A 22,690-nucleotide genomic window follows, 5' to 3' on the forward strand; every position below is an offset into this window, starting at 1 on the left:
TATCACCCAACCAGACCCAAACCCAACCCAACCCAACTTAACTCTAACAGAACTTGACTTAATCTAAGTCAAAATAAATCAATCTAGCCCAAGCCCAAGTCCAAACCAATTGACCCCATATCATAACTATGCAGATTTGACCTGGAAACCTACTAATCCAAGTCTAATCTACGCTAACTGTAAGTTGTTTTACATTTCATTTCATGTTTTGCTTAATTTTCAAAAATAAAACAAAAAAAAACATAAAATTACATAAAATTGAGAACCTCTCACTAGATAGTTTTCTCCATAAACATCCAAATCTTAAACAGAACTAAACCCAAAACTTAAAAAAACTTTGATTTCTCATAACAATTAAAAAACATAAGAGTCACAACAAAACATGAATTAAATATTAAACCTAAAATAACATTTAAAATAAACCAAGATAAAGAACAAAAATCAAAACAAAATAGATCTGACATAAACCTTAGGTTAGCTATCTTAAACATCAAATTGGGGATACCCTTACCCCTGGTTAGCTGAGTATAGAAACATAGGTTAGTTCAATAAATGCCCTAGTTAGTGTTAAGGAGTACGACATACAAAACAAACAAATCTACCCTATAAGACTATAAAGAATACCTTAAGAGGTTCTAATACATGATTACTGAAGAAGGTATTTTAGATTGCCTTGAAAATACAATCCTCCACATGCCATGTTCATGGCACTTAAGGTGGTTTCTTACTTATAAGGTTTGTTATAGTTGATTTATATCAATGTCCCCGGAACAACAAAAAGCCATGGTCATCTTGTCCGGATATGTTTCTCCAAAAATTTAGGTTAGTCCACCCAATAGGATTCTTTGTTGAGTCTAGAGTTTTATTTCCATCTAGAAATCCTTCTCACCCGACTCTGTCCTTTAGTTTAGGAATTCTATTCGTTTTTTTTTTTCAGTCAAATAAAGTATTCCTAAGTCGTCTTTTGAGCTCATCAAATCAATTCAAACTCATACCAGTCTTTTTTAAACCCTTCAATTGGGCTGCCCCTTGAACAGTCACTCATAATTCCTCCAACAGCATCACCGTAGCCGTAGGTTTCTGCTCTCTTTTTTCGATTCAGAATAATTTCGGGCGAAAGTTCACTACTCTGCCGACTTACCCTCCAAATAGGTTACTCACTTTGACTGGTGCTCCTTCACTAGGAAGCCACTCTCCCTATTCTGAGACATGTTTTCAGAGTTTTCCAAAAGTGAATATGATGATCCCACATCTTCCCTCATCTCATGGAGTCTCGTCTCAGACACAAGAAGTTTTTCAGGTAGTGCCCTCTTAGAAGAATCCTTCGCTTGCTGCTTCACTACCTTTAAAACCATCTTTCATGCATCCTCTCCAAACGTGACTGACTTGGAGGGGGGACTGCTCTCCATGATCATTAAAGAAGATAAAAAGAAATAAATTGCTCGAAGAAATCTAAGATAAGATATTGTTTCTTTTCCACTCTTCCCCATTAATAGTGGTCTTTGAACAAAATTCTAGGAGTGTTCAATTATTGTGCATTTAATAATCATGAATACCAAAATTTTTTTTTTAAAAAAAATAAGATTCCCTTTTCTTTATCATAGCTGATGCTATCAAGGAGCAAGAGAAATGAAGAACTTAAAAATGCACATAAAAAAAGTCACAACAAGACTCTCGAAGAGATATGGCAGCCGATAGAGAAGATGACGTGGTGCTCCAGGACCCACTATGAATATTTCAAGGGCCCAAAATTATTCAGCCAATTTATATTGGCCGGGAGAAAGTAGTCTCGAGACAAGTGGAAATCAGTTATCCTTCAAAAGTGTTGTTGACACTAACCTCACACGGATGAGTCCGTTGACATTTCTCAACAAGGTCAGGTGAATGGCAAAAGCCACACAGATATAAAGCTGTTAGCCGGGGCCTCCCGGTCTAACCTTTGGCCATAACCACCCGGGTAATGATCGTTGGGCTCTCTGTGCATTGCCCTCTCAGGCTCCCAATGCTATCAGGTCGGATGACACTTCGAGCTCCGGCCCTATAATTATTTATAACCAAAATTTTCCTTGTTGAGTCTATTTTATTAGTAGTACATAATGTAATCTTACAACCCTCATTCTTTTAAATAGAGGCTCTTTTCATGAATAAATGTTGCACGATTTTACTCTTCTTTACAAATTGCTTGTTCTCTTCCTCTGTGTCTCCCGAACACCTCTGTGTGTCCCGAACAATTTTGGATTCAATAGTTCCATTACTATCAATTAAAATAGTATATTCATTCATTTATCTTATTTATAGCATTTATAGCATTTAAAGTTTCATTAAAATGACTTTTTAATGAAACTACTGTAATATCATCGTTAGCTTTAAATCTCATCTGGCCTCTTGTACAAGCCTAAGTTTTTTTAGCATTATACATATTCATTATTGTTAACTTTACCTTTTTTTAAAAAAAAATAAGTATTTAAAATAAAATTATATTTAAATACTATTTTTTCAAAAAATTCTGTTATTTTAAGTAAAAACGTTGTTATAGTTTTAAAAAAAAATTATTATTACTACTAATCAATATTTTTTAAGAAGGACCCTCATAAAAAATTTGTCTCGCGACGATTTTTCTTAAAAGCGTAGTACATAAAAAGTTCATTACAAATAAGAGAAATTTTTTTTTAAAATTTAAATATTGTTTTATTTTAAATACTATTTTCAAGAATTTCATTATTTTGAAAAAAATTGCAAAACCGGAATTTTTATTTAAAATAACGGAATTTTTTTAAAAAAAATTTAAAAATATTTTATTTAAAATATTATTTTTGCTATCACTTTATTTGATATTTAAATTTAAAATAAAAATAAAAAAATCAGTATTTAAATGACGCTTTTTACCAAGATAAAGGAAGAGAGATCAAAGACGTGTAGTGCTTGTGTTTGACTGAGAGGAAGGCGGTCGCTCTGGTGATCAAAATTTTCTGTCTAGACATAGCTGTATGTGCGGATCCCTAATAATATACCGTCATGTGTGTTATATTAGGTAACAAAAAAATATTAAAGTAGAACCGCGGACTCCGCAATATACCTAAAATAATCCCAAAATATTCTCGGAATAACATTCGCGGTGTAATTTCAGAGTTATTGAAGTGGAATAAATGAGTTTCTTTTCAATAACTCCGAAATAACTTGAATATAACGCCACAGAGGTTATTTCGGGGTTATTTTTATGTTATTTCGTGGTTATTGAAGAAAAATATATGAGTTTCTATTCAGTAATCCCGAAATAATCCCGAAATAATTCCGAAATAACATTTGCGGTGTTATATTGGGATTATTGAAGTGGAACCGTGGAGGATATTTCAAAATTATTTTGGGGTTATTTCTGAGTTATTGAAGTGAAATATATGAGATTCTCTTCACTAATTCTGAAATAACCCCAAAATAAACAACCATATAGCACATGTGGTAGCATATTATTTAAGTCCGCACGTAGAACTACAATCTCGAGTCAGGACAAAAAATTTTCCTGCCGTGATGAGGGAGATATGAGTCTGTAGGCGAGGGAGAGAGATGACTGATAGGTGTGAGTGCAAAAAGGGAGAGCGACGGCAAGATGCGCTTCACGGAGGGGTGGAGAGAGAGAGCAAAACGGAGAGTGAGGAAGCGTTGGTGAGATAGATAGATAGAGTTAGAGCGAGATCAGAGAATGAGGTAGTCCTTTCGTCAGAGAAGCATAAAGGAGAGGAAGAGAGGTGGCATGAGATAAAACAAACCCCCAGAGAGAGAAATTGGGAGGAAGGGAAGACCGGTGGGAGCAATCTAGTTTGGGTTCTCGGTTCGCTGCTAGTTAAAGTGGTGTTGTTGTTACGAAGGGTGGCTGAGCAGGCAAAACTGAGGGCCTTTCGTGGAACTGAGAGCTCAGAACAAAAGGAAAGAACAAAGAAGCAAAAAGAAAGAAATCTCGTGTTATTTGCTTCCAAATTCATTTCCCATGAGAGAAATAAATAAGATTTTTTTTTTAATTTTGAAAAAAGAAATATATTTTTTAAAAAAATTATACGGCTCTCATTTTATTCCATAAAAAATAAAATTACAAAACCATGAAAGAGGTCCCACACACACACACTAAAATCCAAAAGAAAAGAAAAAGGGTCATCTTTCTAAAAAAAAAAAGAGGAAATACAACTCAACACACCCACCATACACACTCTAAACTAAACATCTAAAACAACTAAACAACGAAGATCATCATGTAAAAATTTGGAAATAAAAGGAGCATTCAGAAGAAATCCCAGTTTAGCAGCCCAATCGACAACTGCATTTCCACCTTTTTAGCATGAGACCAATAGACCTTAAGATCTTTAGCAAGGTATTTGATCTTCTTAACCTACAAATTAATACTCCAATGACACACTAATACACCTAAAATATATAGTGGTTTTATATATATTTTTATACCTATTTTTGAGATATTGTGCTTTAATGAAATGTATTTGTGTTTTTTCTTTCAGGCATAATCAAATGGATGAAAAATGCTAAAAGGGATGAAAATTGGTCAAATTTAGAGCAAAAATGAAGAAATGTGCAAAAATGAGCTGGGGTGCCTAAGCGCCCAGGTCTGACGCCTAAGCACCAGAGGCTTGCGTCTAAGCATAAAGTACGCTGCGCTTAAGCACCAGAAGTAGTTATTTGATGATTCATTAAATTTAGATAAATTTTTGAAGAGGTGTTAAAGAAACTCTTGGTAAGAAAGTAGGAAATATCCTATGGACAAGAAAATTCATTCAATTGGCTTTTGAGGAGGCAACTTCTAGAAGATTCATTGAATGGAGACACATTTTGAAGGGACACCAAGACACCTTTTGAATTTTTATTAAAGAAGACTTGGATCATCAAGCAGAGGCTAGCCACCATTAGACTTTATAGTCATCATCCATTCAAGTCGCCGCCGCCACCACCGCCATCGCCACCGCCACCGCCACCGCCACCGTCAGCCACTTTCTTTTAATTTTATTTTGAGTGTTTAGTTTGTATTATAAGTGAAAGAATAGAAATCAAATGAACTTCAAGACATTTGGTGGAGAGGATTTGAGATAAGCCTTTATCTTTATGACTACACTTGGTTTTAATCTAGATTTCTTGTTTGTATACATGATTTATACATGATTTCTACTTTTTTGTATACATGATTTCTACTTTTAAATTCATGTTTGGTTGTGTTTTCTCTATATATTCTGAGTAGTTTTATTTATCTTTTTCCTTAAAATGATAAGTGATTAAGTGTTGAAAGGAAGTTGTGTGAAGTATTAGGCTTCAATATTGGAAGAAGTTGTGATGATTTGAAACCTTGTACTTAATTTACTTCTTGATTTGGCCAATTAAGATGTTAATACCTATTGTGAAAACATGTAAGATCCAAAATGGTATTGACTCAGTCAACAAATAGTTTAGAATCACATATTGATTTTATGGATGAGAATGTAATTCATGGGATTGAGTGCAAATAAATAGGGAAATAAACTTTTCAAGGGTGTAGAATTAGAGGACTTTAGAGTGAAGGACTAAAGCCCCCAATTTGATTTATAGTTTTAGGTTTTGATACGAGATTTTAGCCCCCAGGTGGAGGGAGAAGAGGGAGCTCTAGAGTGAGAGCTAGTATCTTCTCTACCTAACTGGTCTTGAAGACTATTCAAACTATAAATTAGTCAATGTTCTTTATAGCATCTCTAGTAAGGGTAAAGAATATTATTGCTCATATTTGGCACAACACATTTAGAATACTTTCATAATAGAATTTCTCTACTTATTACTAATTCATGATAAGGAAAAATATATTTTACTTATACTGCCTTCATCTTGCAAGCATTTAATTAAGTTAATTAGTTGTTTACTTTATTTTCATAAACCAAAAATTACGAAAAGAATCGAATTTTCATTCCTATTTTAACATCTTAAGTATAAGTAAGAATATTTTGCTAAGTAGATTTTTGTCATCTACAATTTCTAAACTTTCTAGTTTTCTAAATTGCATATTGCTAATCTTTCTGTGGTTTCAATATTCGAGGCTTAATGGAAAAGTTCTATATTGCTTGATAACGATACGTATACTTGCATAGTATCCCATATTTATATTTTATAATTGTATTCTTATTTGTTTCATAGTGGAAAACTTATTTAGCTTTTTCTTTGGATCAGATTTTTGACTTTGTTGTAAACTATTAAAGAAATTAAGCATATAATCGCATACATTGCATTTTACATCTATATAGAAAGTCGGGATCAAGTTTTTTGTGTCGTTGCCCGGAGGTTAAAAAAAGAGTTGAATTACAGAAATTTGCAAAAAATTTCAAAAAGAAGTTTTTAGAATGCAAAATTTCTATTTTTACAAATGTCTTAATTAAACTTTAAGATTTATCGTAGGAATATTGTAGTCTTGTTTTTATTTAAAGTTCTTGTGTGTGTGTTTTTATTTTTATTTCATTTTATTTTTTTTATATAGTAATGTATGCATAGTTCAGGTTCCATAGGACTTGTGCCTTACGATTATGAATTAGAAAGAGCTATTATAAAAATTAAAAAAATTAAAAAATTATTGAAAAATTTCAAGAATTTGCAAATCAAAATAATCAAAATGTTGCAGTATTTAGACCTTTAAGAGATTATGCAAAACCTACGATGGATGAACTTCATTGTAGTATTCAAAAACCCGTTGTATTGACTGATTCATTTTAACTTAAACCTGCTATTATCCAAATGTAATAAGTTTGGAAGAGCACCAACTGAAGATCCAAATTCACATCTTGTCAATTTTCTAGAATTGTGTGCTACAATTAAATATGATGGTGTATTAGATGATGTTATAAGACTTATATTGTTTCCTTTATCACTAAGGGATAAAACTAAGATATGGTTACATTCGTTATGACTTGGATCTATCAGAACTCAGAGTGATTTAGCGCATAAATTCCTTGTTAAATATTTTCCACCACAAAAAACTGTGAAGCTTAGAAATGATATTACATCTTTTTGTCAATTTGAAGGGAAATCTATTTATGAAGCATGGGTATTTATGAAGCATGGGATTTATGAAGCATGGGAATGATTTAAAGAGCCCTTAAGAAAGTGTCCACTCCATGGTATACTAGATTGGTTAATAATTTAAATATTTTATAATAGATTAGCTGGATCTCTTATAGCTGGATCTCTTAGATTAGCTGGATCTCTTAGATCTATTATTGATGCCACTGCTGGTGGTTCATTGATGTCAAAATCATTTCATGATGCTTATGCTTTAATTGAGAAATGGATTCAAATAATTTTCAATGGTCTTCTGATAGGGTAAATCTTAAGAAAGTAGCCAATATTAATGAAACTCATGCTTTTTACAGTGTTAGCAAATCAAGTTGCAGCAATTTCAAGGAAGTTAGATCAATTTGGAATGAATTTTTCTCAACAATTTGGAATGAATGAAGAGAATTCATTAGGAAAAATGGTAGATTCTCAAGCAACATTAGAAACTTTGAATGCCATAAATAACAAGCAGAATAACCTATACATTAGAAACTTTTAGAAACTTTGAATGCCATAAATAACAAGCAGAATAACCTATATTCAAATTACTATAATCTAGGTTGGAAGAATCATCCTAACTTTAATTGAAACAATCATCATAACTTTAATTGAAACAATATTTTGAGTAGTAGTAATCAACAATGAGGGAATAACCAAGTAAACCTATTAGGGAACCAGAACATTCAAGGGAATAGTAATTATAGACCTACGTATCATCCAGGTTTCAACAGTAATTGATACACCAAAATAATATATTGTTTTAGTACTTATTTTATGCCTACTTTTGGTGATATTGCACTTTAAAGGAGGACATTTTTGTGTTTTTGTTGCAGGTATATCATTTTTAGGCATTTGGAGCAAAAATGAAGAAAAGAGAGCCAAAACAACTAATTTTGGGATTCTGATCCATCATGCGCCAAATTACCAAAATCCAAAGAGCTGGTGCATGATGTGCCAGGGATGACTTTTTCAAATTAAGGCAGTTTGAGACAAATTTTGTATGAATTTTCAAAGGGACACTTGTTCTACACACCTCTTGGAGTAATTCAATGCATCTAGACACTTTGGAAGGTTCTTATATGAAGGGAAATGACTATTAAAGGGAAATGACTATTAGATCAAATGACACATCTTTTAAATTAAAAAGAGTTGACTTTTGGAGGGAATTTTAGAGAGAATTGGAATTTTAGAGAGAGAGGGAATTTTAGAGAGAATTTTTAATTCTTTTCCAAAGGAGGCAACCCAGAATAAAAGAAGAAGAGTTCATAGAGTTTGAGGAGGGGGCTTTTGTGTATGACGTGAGGGAGAGAGAGAAAGTGGCATGAGTTAGAGAGAAAGAGAGAAGAGGAGATTTTCTTCTAGGTTGTAAGAGGAGAGGGAAGGTGAGAGATTTCTTCTTTATTATACTTCTAAGAGAGAATTTGGAGTGATTGTAATGGAGTGATTGTAAAGAGTGATTGTAAAGAGAGAAAGGCTTGGAGAGAACTTCTAGGGAATTCCTTAGGAAGGATTGTAAGTTGTATTTTTATTTCTTTTGTTTTGTAAACTTGTTTTTATATATGAAATTTGTGTTTTGTCGTATCCTTCTCATGAATTCTGAGTAGTCTTCTTTATCCTTTTCTCTACATTGGAAATATGATTTTGTGAAGAAAAGATTTTGTTTTCCACGGTTTTAAATGATAATAATTATTGATGATTTGAACTCCGATCTTCATTTACTTTTTGATCTGGCCAATTGAAATGTTAAAATTTGTTGAGAGACATATGTTCTTAAATGAGATACGATTTATAGAATATAGGGAGAATCACATTTGATGATTTTATGTGAATGTATGTCATCCATGAGATTGGGTGCAAATAAATAGAAAAGTATACTTTGTTGGATAAAGAATTGGAGATTTTAAGGTGACAAATTAAAACCCCCAATTTAGTTCAGTTGGTTGGAAACTAATGCGAGATTGTTAGCCCTAAGGGGAGGGAGTAGTTGGAGTTCTGGAGTGGCAGCCGGTATCCTCCCAGACTATCTACGGAATTAGAGACTAAACTCCAGATTAGTCAATGTTCTTTATATCACTCAGAAGAGGGTAAAGAATAAAATTGTTTCTATTTGACACAAAATAGTTTATATATATATTTTTTCAAATGATTTCAATTTCTTCACAAACCATATACTCATTGTAAAGGGGAAGGATGCTTTCTTAAATTTGAACTTTTCTTCACAACAAAAAAATTGTTTAATTTTCACAATTTTACTTTTAAAAGTTTAATATTTAGTTTTTTTTAACTTCTGTAGTCTTACATTTTTTGTATTCTCACATCTGCATTTTAATTAGCATTCACGTGAGTAGTCAATTTTCAAACCTCACACTTTACTTTTTTTGCACTTTACTTTTATTTTTGTTTTTGAAATAAAATAATTTTCATAATTTACTTTATGATTTTCGGATGAAATTGATTTTTACATGCAGAAAATACCAAGTAAAAGTAATATTGTTTTAACAAAATTAAGAAAATTGTCATTTTACATGTTACGAGAATATGATTTATGGTAAATTATTTTATGAAAAGCATTTTTGTTGGGATTATATTGCATATTTATTATAAATTTGCTTGCATCAATTTTTTGGCGTCGTTGAGTGGTATCAATTTCTTACATATTTGCATATACAAAATTTCATATCAAGTTTTTGGCGCCGTTGCCGGGCAAGTAATAAAAAATATTAGTATTTTACTTTATTTTATTTGAATATATGTATATGTTAGAAAATAATAATTGTTCTTTATATTAGAAAATAATAAAACCTTAAGATCCTACACAATCTTATATATCATAAATCAAGATAAATTTAGGTATTAGACAAAAATCTGGAAATCAATTGAACAAAAAAACAAAACAGACGCAACTTTGACTTTGACACCAACGACGCCCTTTTACAAAAGCCATTGCGCCAATAATGCCCAGTTCTGGATAAATTTGGCAGACTTTGACAGGATTTCACTTCAAAATAACTACCTAGAGGTCTTTTTTAAAGGCATGAAAACTATTTTTGACGACCAGAAACTTCCATATTTTGAAATCCATGGCTTCTAATTCCAGAAACAATTCAAGGTATGGAGTTTTCAATAGAAGAACGTTCATCAGTTTTGATGAGCAGAGATTACACAACAAAGTCATCACTAAGAAGAGACTTATCAAGGAGAGAGGCTTTGTCAATCATGGATTGAGTAATCCAAGTTCTCAGATTGAGAAAATCATAGTACAGAGATGTTGGGAAGTAATATGCTACACTACCGCTGCAGTAGTTGTTCCAGTGGTAAAAGAATTTTATGCTAACCTACATGGAATTAAACAAGGAGTTTCCTTCATTCAAGGTAAGGGTGTACCATTTACTTCATCTTAAATTAACGATATGTTTATGGTAGAAAGTGTACCGATCTGTCATTATACAAACTTTATACTAACGAAGGATATGATGTATAATGTATACCAATTTTTGATGGTTAAAAATGATAATTGGGAAATCAGAGATGAGGGGTACGTTAGCTTCTCCACTTCACTGCTTAATCCAATATCTAAATAATGGAATTTCTTCATCTCCGCAAAACTACTCCTTACAATGAAAATTAGTAGAGTTACAAAAAAAAGTGCAATTTTAAACTATTGCATTCAAATGAGAAAGCCCATTGACATGGGATCAATTATTTTCAAATCTATTATGGGTATTATTATGAATGAGCGTATATATGGACTGGGGCATCCTTCTACAATCTTCTTACTTTGCAGTCAATCTCAATTGCCATATAAAATTTAGGAGAAAGTGTTATTACCTTGGGAGCCCTTGGATCCTACTGATGAAAACTATATTGGTAATGGAAATGAAGCGTTGGATATTATCTTGGATCATTCATTACATGCTTTGACACCCTTAATGCCCTATACAGTTGGAAGTTCAATAGTTTTGCAAAAGAAAATGAAAAAAAATAGAACGAGAACTTCAGATTATCATGAATGCAATAGGAAATCTTAATTACCTTTTTGATCACTTAGATTGGAGGATGAAGGAAAACTTTTATCATACGGGAATAATTGAAGCAGGTTTGGTGTAGATGTTCAAGAAGAATGAATGGATTAATGAAAATTTAACTGATCAATTCCCGTATCGACCCTTCTATAATTTGTACGTCCTTTACTAGTCTATGGGAGATATTACAGGAGGAGACAATACTGAAGATGAAGAGGAGTAATTGAATAACTTGGACTTTTTGCTATTTAAATTTAATTATGTTTTTAATGTAATTGCGTTGGATTTATTTTAAAACTTTGTGTGATTGTGTTGAATTTACTTTTCTTTAAAGTCATAAAACTTTAACTGTATATTTAGTTTAGTTTTCAGCGTTCTAATGTTGTGGCTTGATTTCGATGTTCAATTAGAGTGTGATTTACTTTATGTATATGTGAGTGTGATTGAAAATCTATCTTTGTAAAGGTTTAGAATTTCATATATAAAAGTTAGCTTTTGTGTTGTTTGTAAAACATTTGTTTGTGGACTATTTAAGGATGAATATATATTGTGGACTATTTAAGGATGAATATTATTGTTTAAAAAAACTAAATTAACGTTGAAGTGAATTGGAAACAACTGAAATTGCAAAAAAGGCAAAAATTTGAAATTTTTGGCTCTAGCGCCAACGGCTCCCGAGACCCAAAAGTTTCCAAATACTTTAAATTCTATGATTTGCACTGTAAAAACACCATTTTCACCCCTTCAATCACCTTCAACCTTTGGTTTACAACCCTAGGGCTTACTAGCGCTTGGATTTGATGCAATTAAAACACAAAAGAAGTTGGAATTTCATCTTCTCTTGGTAAGAGCTACACTTTGAACTCAAAATTTTTAATTTTCGCCAAGGATTTCTACTACATTGCCTAGATCCGAAATTTTGAAATATTTGGAAAGATTTTGAGAATATCTTTTTGTGAAGAACTCTTACGTAGTGGATTTAAGTTTAGAAAATTCCACTTTGTGATTTTTGAATTTTTTTTAATTTATTTGGATTTTATCAAATTTCTGGAAAAATTGCTATGGCACCAAGGATGATTAAGGGAAAGAGGAAAATGAATTTTGATGATAAAAAATTTGTCAACTGTCAACTACAAAGCTAGCATTTGTTTCAATTGTTTGCTTACTGCAATGAAAGTAATTCAGGATCGAGCATTAAAAAATCTGGGTGGTGAAGTCATAAGATTGATTGTTGCTCGGTAGTGGGAGAATTTCTGTTGCTTTGTTGTAGAGGCTATTATTGGTGTAGTCATGGAGTTCTATACCAACTTTAGGGAGATTTCTGATGACCGCGTCAATATTTGTGGTAAAATGGTTGAATTCACCCCTAGGAAAATTAATGAAATGTCAATACAAGGTATTCGTTGCTACAAATGAGGCCCTGGAGGAAGTTATGTCATTTCTTACTTATGGTAAAGGAGCTTGGAAGGTGAAGAATAACGTTAAGATAAACTTCCCTACTTTTATGTTAAATGTAGTCTCCAAGGCATGACATTACTTTATATCGGCCAGAATGATACCTACGTTTTGCCATAGCAAAGTTAGTAAGGATAGAGCCATCCTAAACTTCTGTATTCAAAAGATGAGCAGGATAGATGTAGGCTCTATTATTTTTAGAAACACTCATTCTACTGCTTTGGGTGAGACAAATTGGGTGAGACAACTGGTGGATTAGCACACCCTGCCTTGATATTCACGTTATGTGAGCAGGCAGGAGTTGATTTTAGAATTGATGAGGACAGGATTGAGCCTCTTAAACCGATTGGGCCTGCAAACATTAAAACCTATGAATCTCATGTTGGATGAGGATCGGGAAGTAGAAGTAGGGATATTCATTCTACTTCTAGCACTCTTACTCTCCAGGGACTTATGGAATAAATGATGATCCAGTAGGGAGATATTTTAAGAATGGAGGGCAGGATTGAAAGTTTGGAGGCCAGAAATGAGCATAAAGATGATTTAACAAGATAGAAGTTTGAGTATGATATTGCATATGATGATGCTATGGTTAGATACATGGGGGGTGACCACTCAGTACAGTTTCCTAGTCACCCTATTTTTACACCATATCAACAACAAAACTTTGATGTAGAAGAAGAAGATGATGATGATGATGAGTGGTGACATCTCCTTAGTCATACTCTTGATCTCTTATTTAGTTGATTGTTTGTTGCATTTTGTTTTTATTATTGTTTAATTTTTTAGTGTGAAACTTTGATTTATATTTAAATGTGGTGTTGTGAACTATAAACTATAGAAATATTGTAAAATTGAAATTTATTTTAATACTGTTATTTGTTTTTAATTACTTTGTTGTATTTTAATTTTTAGTTAACTCTTTCTCAACAAACATTTTTATATATCATATGATTTTTAATGTTTCAACTTTTGTAGTATTTCATATTCGCACCTGCAATATTTCAGAGTTGAATTTCAAAATCAGAATCTTCAACAGGTAAGTCTTTTCTTTATGCATTAGTTGTTTTCTTTCACCGTGAAATTTCAGTTTTTCATCTTAACCTTTCAAAAATTTAAGTTTGTGGGGTGGGGGAAGAAAAATTCATTTTTAAGGAAGGACACTTAATTTTATTTGTCCTCAATGAACTATATTTTAAAATATTTATTTTAACATGACCTGTGGTGGTAGAGCATAACTTTGGATAACTATATTTATGTTTCTAAATATATAGTAAACTTAGGTAAATTTTTTTAATAATAAAGGTTAATTTTAGAGATTAAGATATGTGGTATGAGAGAATAAGACTATGTTTTTTCATTGTAAGTAAGGGAATTTGATTTTTGAAGTAATAAGAATCTTAGAGTTTCATGTAAGAAGAAAATAATAAAACCTTATGAAAAATCTTTATTTAAAGCTAATATGAATTTCTAATATGAATTTATAAAGTGAAGGAATGTGAAAATTTTTTAACTTTAAGAAGAGGATAGTGAAGTTCAAAATCATTGAAGGCTACCCAAATATAATAATTCTCACACATAAACAAAAAGAAAAAAAGAGAGAAAAGAAAAAGGATTGAAAATGATCCTGAAAGAAAACAAAAAGAGAAGATAAGAAAAAGATATGAGGAGAAGCTTGAGGAGATGCCTAATAAAACATTGGCTGCACTTAAGTCAACTTAAGGAAGAAGGCTTGACTACATTCTCTACCCTTATATTTAAGTATTAGCATATTTACTAATAAATTTTTCATAAATTTCTTTTTCATATGGATATTCTAAGTGGCTTTAATATGACAATTTGCAATTTTCCTTGAAAAGAATAAAGAATCGAAAATCTTAGACTTGACAGCTAGATATTCTTATACCTTTAGTATTAACTGGAGTTATTTTAAATTTTTTCTTAAATTATGCTATTATATTTAATAGACCAAAATATAGAAATTTAGAAGTTAAAACTCTTTTCCATAAGTCATATTTTTATGTAGTAAAGAAGTTACTTGAGGACAAGTAACATTTAAGTTTGGGGGATTTTGATGCACCAAAAATATATGCATTTTTCGACTTATATTTTATACTCATTTTTGGTGATATTGTGCTTTAAAGGAAGGCATTCCTTATGTTTTGTTGCAGGTTGATGATTTTTAGGACTTGAAAAAAAAGGAAGAAAAAGGATGAAATTTGGAGTCAAAATTACGTTTTGGAAAAAATGCTCAGTGTCGGCAGTCCCAGCAAGGACGCCTAGGGCGTCAGACTGGGCGCCAATGGCACAATTTGACAGAGAGCACAAAATTAAATTTGGTCCAGAGGCGCCGACGACACCAAGGTTGGAGCTGGGTGAAATTTTAGAAGATTTGATCAATTTGGATGCTTTTTGAAGAGTTATTGGAGGCACCCCTTAGAAACCCGACTTTATGCTTTTTTAAGAGCAAAAATTGCCCAGAAAAAGTGGTAGTTAGAGGGGGCTAGAGGGTAATTGAGTTTACTTGAGTGTTTTATTGTTGAAAGTGGTGAGTCTAAGTGTAATATTTTTCCTAATAGTTGTTAAGAGAGGGAGAGAAGTGAGAGATTTCTTCTTCCATACATCTTTAAAGAGAAAATCAAGAGTCTTGTAAAGAGAGAAAGAGTTTAAGAGAGGCTACAAGGGATTTGCTTTAAGAAAGAATTACAGATAGGTGGTGTTTATTTATTATTGTTGTATAAACTTTCTTTTATTTATGAAATTCATATTTTGTTGTATCTTTCTCATGAGGTCTACGTAGTTTTCTTTGTCTTTCTCCCTACTCTGAGATATCGTGAAATGAAGAGATAATTTGGATGGGCAAATTTTAAAATATAAAATAACTTGTGATGTTTTTTCCATTATGTTCTTAATTTACTTTTCAATCCAGTTAATTGAAATGTTAAAATCCGTTGCGTAACATATGATCTGAGAAATGGAGTATGAGTTCTACAATAAAGTGAGAATCACATTCAATTCTACGAAGAAGTGTTTCGTTCATGGAACTGGGTGTAAATAAATTGGGAAATATATATTACTGCGCAAATAATTTGAGATTTTAGGGTGACATACTAAAATATCTAATTTGGTTTTAGTGTTTAAGAACTAAATTAAGAGTTAGCCATTAGGGGAAGGGAAGTGGGAGCTCCGGAGTAAGAGCCAGTATCCTCCCAGCCTAACCACAGATTTAGAGAATAAACCTAAGATTAGCCAATGATTATCTAAAACACTTGACTAATGGTAGAGTATTAAAATTTCTCCTATTTGGCACAATACAAATTCAAACCATTTATCTCTCCCAAAAACTCATTGTAGTGAGAAAGATGCTTTCTTATATTTGATTACTTCATCACAAAAACATAGTTTGGTAGTTATATATTAACTTTACTTTATAGTCTTGCTACTAGTTGATAATTTAGTTCTGATAGCACCTTAAACATTTGAAATTAGTATAGTAGAGTTTCTTTTTTATTGTAAAATTCCTAATTTAAATTACCATCTTGAATTTAAACCTTCCACGTGGGATCGATATTTGGGGCTTAAACATACAGTCTTGTATTACTTGATAACAACATGTATACTTGTGTAGAATCCCAACATAAATTGCTTCAATTTCTTATTAATAAATAACAAATCAAGTTTTTGGCAACACTGCAAACTAAAGTCATCTTCATTTCAGTTACTAATACACCTAAAATATATAATGTTTTTATACACATTTTTATGCATATTTTTGAGATATTACACTTTAATGAAATGTATTTGTGTATTTTATTTCAAGTAAAATCAATTAGATGAAAAATAATAAAAGGAGTGAAAAAGGGTCAAGCTTGGAGCAAAAATGAAGAAGGTGAAAAATTAAACTTAGGAGCCTAAGGGCCAGGACTGACGCCTAAGCGGTAGAGATTCGCGCCTAAGAGCCAGGTACCCCGCTCTTAAGCATTAGAAGTAGTTATTTGATGATTCATTGATTTTAGAAAAAATTTTGAAGAGGTGTTCGAAGCAAACCTTAGTAAAAATGTGAGAAATAGCCAATGAACATAAAAATTCATTGAATTTTCTTTTGAAAGGAGGAACTTCTAGAAGATTCATTGAATAGAGACACACTATGAAGAGACACCAAGGCACCTTTTTGGATTTTTATTAAAGAAGAATTGGATTATTAAGAGAAGAGGCCAGCCATCAGCCATTAGAGCCATCATTCATCAAAGAAACCGCAAACCGCTGCCGCCACCCATCGCCGCTGCAGCCGCCGACCACTTTTTTTTTATTTTGAGTGTTAGTTTTGTATTGTGAGTGAAGGAAGAGAATTCAAAGGAACGTCAAGACATTTGGTGGAGGTCAAGACATTTGGTGGAGAAGACATTTGGTGGAGAGGAATGGAGATAAGTGTTTATCTTTGTGACTACACTTGGTTTTAATTTAGATTTCTTGGTTGTGTGCGAGGTTTTCTTTGTGTGCATGATTTCTACTTTTAAACTCATGTGTGGTTGTGTTTTCTCCATAGATTCTAAGTAGTTTTCTTTATCTTTTTCCTTAAAATGATAAGTGATTAAGTATTTAATAGAAGTTGTGTTAAGTATTAGACTTCAATGTTGGAAAAATTTGTGATGATTTGAAACCTTGAACTTCATTTAATTCTTGATTTGGCCAATTAAGATGTTAATACCTGTTGTGAGAACATTTAAGATCCGAGATGGTGTTGTCGTTGTCTCAGTCAATAAATGTCTCAGTCAATAAATGGTTAGAATCACATATTTATTTCATGAATGAGAATGTATTTCATGGGTTTAAGTGCAAATAAATAGGGAAATAAACTAAGCCCATCTTAATTTAACACCGCTTTTTAAGTAGCAATTCCGATGACTTTAGAATGATAGGCTGAAGACCCCAATTTGATTTATAGTTTTAGGTTTCGATACGAGATGTTAGCTCTCAGATGAAGGGAGAAGAGGGAACTCTAGAGCGAGAGCTAGTTTCTTCCCTACCTAATCGGTCTTCAAAACTATTCAACCTATAGATTAACCAATGTTCTTCATAGCATCTCTAGTAAGGGTAACGAATATTATTGCCTTTATTTGGCACAACACATTTAACATACTTTAACAACAGAATTTCTATACTTATTACTGATTCATGATAAGGAAAAAGATATTTTATTTAAATTGACTTCATCTTACAAATATTTAGTTAAGATAATTATTTGCTACTTTATTTTCATAATTTCAAAAATTACAAAAAGAATTAAATTTTCATTTTAATTATAGTTTCTTAAGTTTAAGTAAGAATATTTTGCTAACTAGATTTTTGTCATCTAAACTTTCTAGTTTTGTAAAGTGTTCATTGTTATTTTCCCTTTGGGTTTGATATTCAGGGTTTAATCAAAAAGTCCTATATTACTTGATAATGATACGTATACTTGCGTATTATCCCAATATTAAATATTATAATTGTGTTCTTATTTATTTCATAATGGAAAACTTACCTACTTTTTCTTGAGATTTAGTTTTTGATGCCGCTACAAATTAAAAATAACTATTAAGGAAATTTAGCATCTATATAGAAAGTCGGATCAAATTTTTGGTGTCGTTGCCGTGGAAAATTACAAAATTTTCAAAAAAAAATTTTAGAAAGCAAAAATTCTACTTTTATAAAACTCTTATTAAAACTTTCAGATTTATTATAGGAATATTTGATACACCAAAAATATATGCATTTTAAGACTCATATTTTATACTCATTTTTTGTGCTATTGCACTTTATATGAAGGTATTTTTCATGTTTTAATGCAGATTGTTGATTTTTAGGACTTGAACCAAAAAGAAAGCAAAAATAATGGAATTTAGAGTCAAAATGGAGTTTTTGAAGAATTATTCAGTACCGACGGTGCTAGATTGGGAGTCGACGACGCCATTTGACAGAGAGCATGATATAATTAAATGGGCACTGACGCCGACGGTGCCAATGTCGGTGTAGGCCCTATTTCTACAAGATTAACAAATTTATAAGCTTTTCAAAAAGTTTTTGGATGCACCTATTGGAAAATCAATCTTAGACTCTATTTAGAGCTGAAATTGATCAGAAAAGACGCCCATTTGCACCCCCCTTCGCATTCCTTTGCACCCTTCAACCACTTTCCACTCTCTTCCACACTATTCCACATTCCCTATAGCCACTTAGAGTCCACTAGTCATTTATTTTCTTTATAATATTGAGTTTTTGTGGTGAGTTTAAGTGTGAATTCTTCTCTAAGAGTGTTGGAGAGAAGTGAGAGATTTCTTCTTCTTACATTTTCTAAGAGAGTCTACAAGGGATCTGCTTTGAGAAAGAGTTTTAGATAGATGTTGTTTGTTTATTATTATTGTATGAACTTTCTTTTATATATGAAATTTGTGTTTTGTTGCATACTTCTCATAAAGTCTGAGTAGTTTTTTTGTCTTTCTCCCTACTTTGAGATATGTTGAAATGAAGAGATAATTTGGATATGCCAATGTTAAAATATAAAATAAATAGTGATGGCTTTTCAACTCCATTCTTAATTTACTTTTCGATCTGGTGAATTGAATTATTAAAATATGTTGCAAAGCATATGATCCGAGAAATGAAGTATGAGTTCTACAACAGAGTGAGAATCAAATTTAATTCCATGGAGGAGTGTTTTGTTTATTGAATTAAGTGTAAATAAATAGGAAAATATACATTATTAGTCATAAAATTGGAGATTTTAGGGTGACAAACTAAAATCCCCAATTTTAACTTAGTGTTTAAGAACTAAAGTGAGAGTTGACCTTCAGAGGAAGGGAAGTGGGAGCTCTGGAGTGAGAGCCATATCCTCCTAGCCTAGTCACGGGTTTAAGGACTAAACCTGAGATTAGCTAATGATTTTCTATAACACTGAATGAGGGTAGAGAATTAAAATTGTTCATATTTGGTACAATACATATTTAAACCATTTATTTCATCTCATTTCACCAAAAACTCATTGTAGTGGAAAAAATGCTTTTTCACATTATAAAACTTCATCACATAAACATAGTTTAATAGTTTAATAGTTATTAAAGCATTTAAATTTGGCTAGTAGTTTTATTTCTATGAATTTCCTCGTTAATTTATCATTTCAAATTTAAACCTTCCTAGTGAGATCGATAATTATGACTTAAATAGAATGTCTTGTATTACTTGATAACGATATGTATACTTGCGTATAATCCCAACATTAATTACTTAATGTTATTATTCATAAAATACAATATCAAGTTTTTAGCATCGTTATAAAGGAGAGTCAACTTTATAAACTTTACACAACTATATTTTCAGGTATCAAGTTTTTTGCGTCGTTGCCAAGGTGGGTAATGGTAAATTAAATATATTTGGTAAATTAGGAAATTTAGAAATAAAATATAAAAAATCAAAATAATATATATATAATCAAAAATTCAAATATATATAACTACATATATTTACGAGCATTTTTAAGAAATTTTTCCTTGCTTATTATATTTTTTTATGCAAAATATCTGAAGGTTTAGTACCTTACAATTCAAAATTAGAACGCACTATCAAAAAAAATTGAAAACAACATAAAAAAATTAAAAAATTGAACGAAATGACGAATAACTTAGATAATCAAATAAATGAAAATCAATGAAGACCTTTAGAAGATTATGCTAATCCTATTGCAGATGAACTTCCCTTAACTATTCAAAATATTGATATTGTTGCTAATTCATTTGAGCTTAAACCTGTTATTATCCAAATGGTACAAAATAATCATTTTGGAAGAAAACCTATTGAAGATCCTAACTTACATTTTGCTAGTTTTCTTAAAATATGTGCTACTTTTAAATATGATGAAGTGTCTAATGATGCTGATAGGCTTAGACTTTTCAATTTTCATTAAGGGATAAAGCTAAAGCTTGGTTAAATTCATTATCAACTCAATCTATCAGAACTTGGGGAGAACTATCACAAAAATTTTGGCTAAATATTTTCTACTCTCAAAATACCGTAAAAAATTGCTAAGCCTTGAAATGATATTACATCTTTCTGTCAGTTTGAAGGGGAATCGATATATGAAGCCAAGGAAAGATTTAAGGATCTTCTTAGAAAATGTCCACACCATGCTTTACCAGATTGGTTAATAATTCAAACTTTTTACAATAGATTAGTAAGATCACTTAGATCTATTATAGTTGTTGATGTAGGAGGATCACTAATGTCTAAACCTTTTGATGAAGCATACTCTTTAATAGAAGAAATGACTACTAAAAATTTTTAAACACCCTCTTAATAGGTAAATCTTAAGAGAGTAGCTAGTATTCATGACTCTGATGTAATGTCTATTTTATCATCTCAAGTTCCTACTATATCAAAAAAGATTGATCAAATTGGATTGAACTATTCTCAAATACCACCGTTATTAGAGGAAATTTTGCTAAGATGGATAATTGATACTCAATCATCTAATGAAACTTTGAATGCTACAAATAATCAAAATAACAATCCCTATTCTAATTATTACAACCCTGGATGGAAAAATCACCCTAACATTATTTGGAATAATTATAACAATTCGGTGAACCCCTCATGAAATTTAAACAACCAAGGAAATCCTTATTATTGACCTTATTATCTTCTTGGATTTAACCCTAACCCACAAGTTAAGGAAAATGAAAAGAAGTTGACAATGGAAGAAGTAATGTTGAACATGCAAAATCAAATACAGATTCAAGGGGCTGCGCTGCTATTAGGCTGCTATTAGAAATATTGAAAATCAATTAGGACATTATGCTACTGCACTTAGTAACAGACCTTTAGAAAAACTTCTGAGTACAGTGGAAGTTAATGCAAAAGATCAAAATAAGGAGCAAATTAAAGCTGTTCAATCAAATCTATTCAATTATGAGTGGAAAAAACGTTGAAACAAGAATCCAAAGAGAAACTAAAGTTGATGAGGAGAAGGAAGAGATTGAAAGTGACGTAATGAAAATGAACAAATACAAGTTTCCTTAGAAAAACCACTACCTTCGTTTCCTCAACGATTGAAGTAGAAGAATAAAGACAAAAATTTACAAAATTTTTGGAAATCCTTAAAAGGTTAACGATAAACATTGCTTTCATTGAGGCATTGGATCAAATGCCAAGTTATGTGAAATTTATGAAAGATATACTAAATAAGAAAAGGAAGTTTACAGATAATGAGGCTATTGCACTCACTGAAGAGTGTAGCGCTATCATTTAGAAAAAACTTCCTGAAAAGTTAAAAGATCCTGGTATTTTTACTATACCTTATACAATTGGTGAAAAGTTTTTTGGAAAAGCCTTATGTGATTTAGGAGGGAGTATCAATTTTATGCCTCTATTTATTTTTAAACGTTTAGATTTAGGAGAGATTTTCCCTACTAATGTAACTCTTCACTCAGCTGATCGATCAATAATTTATCATAAGGGAGTTATTGAAGATGTATTAATATAAGTGGATAAATTTATTTTTCTTGTAGACTTTATAGTTAGATATGGAGGAAGAAAAAAAGAATCCTATTATTTTAGGGAGACCATTTATTGCAACAGAGAGAGCAGTGATAGATTCGCAAAAAGGAGAGTTAATGACGTGAGTTAATGATCAAGAAGTAACATTTAATATTGTAAAAGCTATGAAATATCCTGCAATAGAAAAAGATAATGAATGTTTTAGGAAGGAAGTTACTAATTATCCAAGTAATGAGCAGTTTAAGAAAGTGTTTGAGGAAAAATTAAGGTAAGAAGAATATGGTGAGAATGAGAATGAAATAAACAAAGAGAATTTAGATTATTTTAAGAACAAATTTGAAACTTTAGATTTGTTGGAAAATGATAATAAAAATCTTATTCCTTCAAGTATTAAATCACCTGAACTTGAATTGAAAGTATTAATTGCCCATTTAAATTTGTCTTTTTAGGAGATTCATCTACATTTCCTGTTATTGTATCTTCTGAGTTAACTGAAATTCAAGAACAAAAATTAATATAAATGTTGAAAGGATATAAAAAGGCTTTTGGATGGAATGTAGCAGGTATTAAGAGAATTAGTCCTTCAATTTGTATGTAGATAATTCTATTATATGACAATACAA

This window comes from Phalaenopsis equestris, unplaced genomic scaffold (genome assembly GCF_001263595.1).
Source record: "Phalaenopsis equestris unplaced genomic scaffold, ASM126359v1 Scaffold223162, whole genome shotgun sequence".
Classification (NCBI taxonomy): domain Eukaryota; kingdom Viridiplantae; phylum Streptophyta; class Magnoliopsida; order Asparagales; family Orchidaceae; genus Phalaenopsis; species Phalaenopsis equestris.